Source organism: Esox lucius, chromosome 1, assembly GCF_011004845.1.
Source record: "Esox lucius isolate fEsoLuc1 chromosome 1, fEsoLuc1.pri, whole genome shotgun sequence".
Lineage (NCBI taxonomy): Eukaryota > Metazoa > Chordata > Actinopteri > Esociformes > Esocidae > Esox > Esox lucius.
In genome coordinates, this window is record NC_047569.1 from 31,066,335 (window position 1) to 31,073,152 (window position 6,818).

Below are 6,818 nucleotides of genomic sequence, written 5' to 3' on the forward strand. Positions count from 1 at the left end.
TCAACGTATGGAGGGCAGCATAGGACAATTTAAAGCGGTCTGGTTCACAGCACTTTCCCTCTCATGTACAGACACACATCGAAATGTATTTTCTAGTATGTATCTACGGGCAGTGTCTGTGCAATTTATTTACAGTGATGAATGGATGGCCTTGGCCTAGTTAGAAGACATCATCTTGTCTTTGTTCCTACAAGGGATGCACTACTGAGCATGTAGAGAAAAAGAACACATTAAAGTTATGTCACGCAGAAGCCCAGCATCAACACATCCTAAGTCCCCATGCTTTTCTTTTTGCTGTTGCATGACCATGGCTGTCTGAAATGATAGGTCGGAAAGGTTTAGTTTGAGCAAAATGATGTTTGTTGAACTATTTTTCCCTCTTGAAACCCTTTGAAGTTGTATAAGATTCTTGTGACAGGTCCCCTATGCACAATGGGTTTCTATAACCCTGCAATACACAGGGCCGTGTTGCATCCTGTCTTTTGAACTGAAGGAGAGCCTTTTCTGAGTGACTCAGGACATTTCAGACCTCCTTTCTTGCTATCTTTTGTATCTGTCTTTCTGTCCAAGATGAATGGGTTTCGGGTCAAATTCATTAAAACCTGAATCAATGTCTGTCCTCAAACTATGTGACAAGGGCGTTGTATCCTGAAAGTTGGAGTGTCACCAAACTATCAGGAGGGAAGGGAAAGTACACTTTGCAAAGTGGTAGTTTTCTGTATTGCCTATTCCTTGGTTTCTTTCTCATGAGTTATTTGATTTGACAAACATAATGTTGCTGTCACAATGTACTATTAGAGCTACTGGAGTACCAATAGACACAGATGGACAAAAATTCCAATGAAATATTTTTGCTAAATATAGGAGAATTTTGCAAGGCATTTTATATAATTACAATAGATATTTTAGGTTTGCAAAATGAAAAAAACACATTAGCAAGGCAAGGGCTCCTGTTAACCTGAGAAATATCAGGTAATCTACTCTAAGTTGCTCTGGACGCTACCAATACCAAAAAGCACAGGAAAACACTGAACATAAATGATTGCAAAGCCTGCTGGTTGGTGTTATTTTGATAAGTCCCACCCCTGAACAAACCACATCTCTATCAGGACTGTTGAAAAGTAAACAAAAAAAAAAGTTTTTCCAAAAATATCTGGTCCCAACACATTGGGTCTGTAGAGCAAGATAAAGCTCACCTAATCCCAACCAGACACAGGTACCCACGGGGTTTTATCCCACTGCATTCTATCGCTGTCATAGCCGTTTTGCCTGTGATGTGTGGAGACCAAGGAGCTCCTTGCGTGCTAGGATCGAACACATGCTGTACATTGACAGACTGTAATCAGTGCAGTCGTGCCTCAGCCGCACAACATAACCGTGGCCGACAGATGTTCAAGGCTTTGCGTGCAAATCCGGACCGGGGCAAATGCTTGAGGAGGTTCCTCTTCTGCCCGTGAAGGAACCGAAAAGAAACTCTGTGTTTACGCTCATATTCAATGATTCTTCATAATTTAGTATATTCATTTATAATTATGCGCTCAATCATCCTAGACTAAACTTGGTGTGTCTGGTCGTGTGCTTTTATCAGAAGGTTTATGTGTTACAAATATTTAGCTCTGGTCTGACTACAGCACCTAAGATCATGTCTTATTCACCCTATTTTGAACCATGAGTAGATCACTGTTTTACAATATAGTGCCAGGATTGGAATCTGTCCCTAGTTGATAAGAGGGTCTATTCTTTAGGACTAGTCTTGTTATCTTAAGTTTAGCGATCCAAACCCCCACTACTTTCGTTTTTTGGAATATAAACCAGAGCCGGGTTTGGGGAAGCTCTCTCTTGTATTTTCCTAATTTCTGCCTGCATCTTTGCTCTTGCAAACATCTTAAATCTCCTGAGAACTTTTAATCTTAGATTTCTGTACTGTAATTGCAATATAGCATAGCATAGCATCATCTTCCGCTTATCCGGGGCCGGGTCGCGGGGGCAGCAGTCTAAGCAGGGATGCCCAGACTTCCCTCTCCCCAGACACTTCCTCCAGCTCTTCCGGGGGGACACCGAGGCGTTCCCAGGCCAGCCGGGAGACATAGTCCCTCCAGCGTGTCCTAGGTCTTCCCCGGGGTCTCTTCCCGGTGGGACGGGACCGGAACACCTTCCCAGGAAGGCGTTCCGGAGGCATCCGAAACAGATGCCCAAGCCACCTCAGCTGACCCCTCTCGATGTGGAGGAGCAGCGGCTCTACTCTGAGCTCCTCCCGGGTGACCGAGCTTCTCACCCTCTCTAAGGGATCGCCCAGCCACCCTGCGGAGAAAGCTCATTTCGGCCGCCTGTATCCGGGATCTTGTCCTTTCGGTCATGACCCAAAGCTCATGACCATAGGTGAGAGTAGGAACGAAGATTGACCGGTAAATCGAGAGCTTCGCCTTGCGGCTCAGCTCTTTCTTCACCACGACAGACCGATACATCGACCGCATTACTGCAGAAGCTGCACCGATCCGTCTGTCAATCTCCCGTTCCATCCTTCCCTCACTCGTGAACAGGACCCCTAGATACTTAAACTCCTCAACTTGAGGAAGGCACTCTCCACCAACCTGAAGTGGGCAAGCCACCCTTTTCCGACTGAGAACCATGGCCTCGGATTTGGAGGTACAGATTTTCATCCCCACCGCTTCACACTCGGCTGCAAACCGTCCAAGTGCATGCTGAAGGTCCTGGCTTGAAGGGGCCAACACGACAACATCATCCGCAAAGAGCAGAGACGAAATCGTGTGGTCCCCAAACCTGACACCCTCCGGCCCCTGGCTGCGCCTAGAAATTCTGTCCATAAAAATTACGAACAGAACCGGTGACAAAGGGCAGCCCTGCCGGAGTCCAACATGCACAGGGAACAAGTCTGACTTACTGCCGGCAATGCGGACCAAGCTCCTGCTTCGGTCGTACAGGGACCTGACAGCCCTTAGCAAAGGACCCAGGACCCCATATTCCCGAAGCACTCTCCACAGGATGCCGCGAGGGACACAGTCGAATGCCTTCTCCAAATCCACAAAACACATGTGGACTGGTTGGGCAAACTCCCATGAACCCTCCATCACCCTGTAGAGGGTATAGAGCTGGTCCAGTGTTCCACGGCCTGGACGAAAACCACACTGTTCCTCCTGAATCCGAGGTTCTACTATCGGCCGTATTCTCCTCTCCAGAACCCTGGCATAGACTTTCCCGGGGAGGCTGAGAAGTGTGATCCCCCTATAGTTGGAACACACCCTCCGGTCCCCCTTCTTAAAAAGAGGGACCACCACCCCGGTCTGCCATCCCAGAGGCACTGTCCCCGACTGCCACGCGATGTTGCACAGGCGTGTCAGCCAAGACAGCCCCACAACATCCAGAGACTTGATGTACTCAGGGCGGATCTCATCCACCCCCGGTGCCTTGCCACCGAGGAGTTTCTTAACCACCTCGGTGACTTCAGCCCGGGTGATGGACGAGTCCACCTCTGAGCCCTCATCCTCTGCTTCCTCAATGGAAGACATGACGGCGGGATTGAGGAGATCCTCGAAGTACTCCTTCCACCGCCCGACGACATCCCCAGTTGAGGTCAACAGCTGCCCACCTCTACTGTAAACAGCGTTGGTAGGGCACTGTTTCCCTCTCCTGAGGCGCCGGATGGTTTGCCAGAATCTCTTCGAGGCCAGCCGATAGTTCTTCTCCATGGCCTCACCGAACTCCTCCCAGGCCCGAGTTTTTGCCTCCACCACCACCCGGGCTGCAGTCCGCTTGGCCTGTCGGTACCCGTCAGCTGCCTCTGGAGTCCCACAAGCCAACCAGGCCTGATAGGACTCCTTCTTCAGCTTGACAGCATCCCTTACTTCCGGTGTCCACCACCGGGTTCGGGGATTGCCGCCTCGACAGGCACCGGAGACCTTACGGCCACAGCTCCGAGCGGCCGCTTCGACAATGGCGGTGGAGAACATGGTCTCCACCGTAATTGCAATATTCTATTTATATATTAAATTAATTTGTTACATTCATTCACTGACTAGTTGAAGTTAATCTAAACGAGTCAAAATCCAGCTCCTTCACCCATTATCAGCACCAAACTGTGCCCACTCACATCCTCCCAACCGACATGACAAAGAGATCCACACCAGAGATCCAACATGGGAATAGAAGTCTAAAGGGACAGTTGGCAATTTTGGTCTAACTCCAACATGCTACATGAATTGTTTATTGAAAACTATTTTGTCTAGCTAGTTCCACATTAAATGGCTAGAGATCAAAGTGGATATGCGCTAATTTATGCCTTATGTAATTAAAACCACCCAGATTCAAACTTGGAATTTAATGACTTAATGTGTCTATAATAGTGATTGCAATGATATATTATGCCCATATAAACAACATTTTACACATCCAGACAAAAATAGGAAGTTAAAACTATTATTTTGTCAAAGTCCCAGACTGCTTGAAGTGCCAACTCATGCAGAACTCAGTGCACAAACAGTATAATACACTGAAAAAGCATCAGCTGGAGCTTACAAACTCTTTTGGGAAATTCTCTAGAATCTATTAGATCCACTGTAGTTAAATGAAAAATGAACCAAATAAAAAGAATGATCTTATATACAATCATGTCTGTCTTGTACTGTGTGTGATTATATCAATTCCAAAGCAATTATACTATTGATCTGTTAAGAGATGGGCAGCTGTGGACAATACTGTATATATCCTCCTGTATCCTCACATACCCCTTGACTCTGAGTAATTTTCATGTTGTTGTGATTTTCATGCCTGCATGCCAGCTGAATTCACAAATCGACCTGTGGTGATGTACTTTGATGCACATCACTGAGAAAAGCATGATGCTTGCTGTAATCAACCACTCACCCTCAAGTGCATCCTATTGATGTTGTTTGTGTTTTGGTCAATTTTATTCAGTGCCAATAGAAAACTCTAATGGAGGACGTGTGTCTTGACCCATTAAAATCATAGTGCCCCATTTGATCCTGAAATTGCCACAACCCTAATACTTCTAGGAATGCAGAACAGATCGGGGTTGGTTCTTATATGTTTTAATCCTAACCTTAAATCTTAGTCCAAACTGGCAGTATTTTACAATCCTCAAAAAACGAAATGCTTTATTTGATCCTGAGGTATTTTTATTTTATTTATTTTTTATATATATCTATATTTTTATTTTAATGAATTCTAACTCACTCAAATGCTTATATTTATGTATTTTGAGGAAAATGAAACATATTTACAAAGTAAAAAAGGTACAACTGTAAATATTCATATTTTGGTCAGTTGAATATATATGCGCACACGTTTTTTTGTAAGTGTCCGAGGCACCTTATTCAGAAAAACGTTATTATGCAGACAAAGGTTAAAGTGAGTCATGTTGAAAAACCAAACAGCCCCTGGAGGCAAATGGAATAATACATACTGGGAAATAATACATCTTCATGCTCTGAAATGAAAAATAATTTTAAACATATCTTGCCGAAATTAGAAAGCCGGTGGTGAATGCCACATTATGTTTGCATTACTGCAGTGCAAAGGTTATTTAACATTAAGACCGTAACATCTTGCATATTAATTCAGCAAATCCTGAAACACACGTAGTGATAAGAAGAGCTGCAGCTTGAAGCATTATAACAAGGCCAGTCATTTACTGTACAGTCTAGCTGATGAACATTGCCCATAGCTGTGTGGAGGCCTTGACTCCTATAAGGACTAATGAGGAAAAACAAGCCTTTACATACCCCAGCAATCACTGCTACTCATTCACAAAAGCTACAAAAACACATCAAAATAAATACCACAAAGCATCCGGCTTTGTGGGAGTTTGGAAAGAATCTCCTTGATTGGTTGTTATGATGAGGATAGGGGTATTCCATGTTTTTGCAATGGTGACCAGCAACAACACTATCTCTTTACTATGCAAAGGTTATTGGCAAAACAGTGACAATATTTATTTGTAAATAAACAGTTATCTGTGTTGGTTACTTGTTGGTTACTGTTCAGATTCTTCAACCACTATGGCATCGGCCTGAAACTTAATATGGGAAAACAGATCATCACCACACCAAAACATCTGGGAGATTTTTTTGCATTATATTTGCTGTATAAACAACAAGAAAATGTGTAAATATTGAATATGTGTGAGTGTGTTTTCATGAGTTCCAGAATAATTTACGCTTTTCAATAAACTGCAAACATTCCATTCTAATGTCTAATGTTGACGGATTCACATGAGTCACACAAAGAGTAAACCAAAACGTTTTTATCACAAACACACGGTGCTATTTAAAACAAAAGCTTATGTCACACCATCTTACAAGAAAGTCAACTTAAGAACTGTGGTAAAAGTTACAGTTGTATTGTTACAAACATTTTAAAATACAGACAAACTAGACACCATTGAGACTTCAGATGTTCTCAAAGCATGTGGACTGTCCCATGGATCACTCAGTAAATAATTATGATTGCTTGTTTTGTATTCAAACATCTCGAATGAATAGTGTAGTTGTAAAACATTTCCATCTGGCCAACTAGTTAATCACTCAATTATCTGGACTCTCGGTTCATATTTGTTGTTCTCTAGCAGGGCACTTTCAAAGTCTCTCCATTTTGTGTTCCTAGCACCTGGAAACAACAGCAACACCAAAACATTACTGTGCACCATATCAAAATGAAGTCACTTGAGAACCAACTGTCATTTTCATGACTACCTGGCCAGAGTCATGTCCAACACACACACATGCATGTTGTAAAAAATTTGAAATTGGCAACAAATAAACACTGTATATATAAGAGAAATA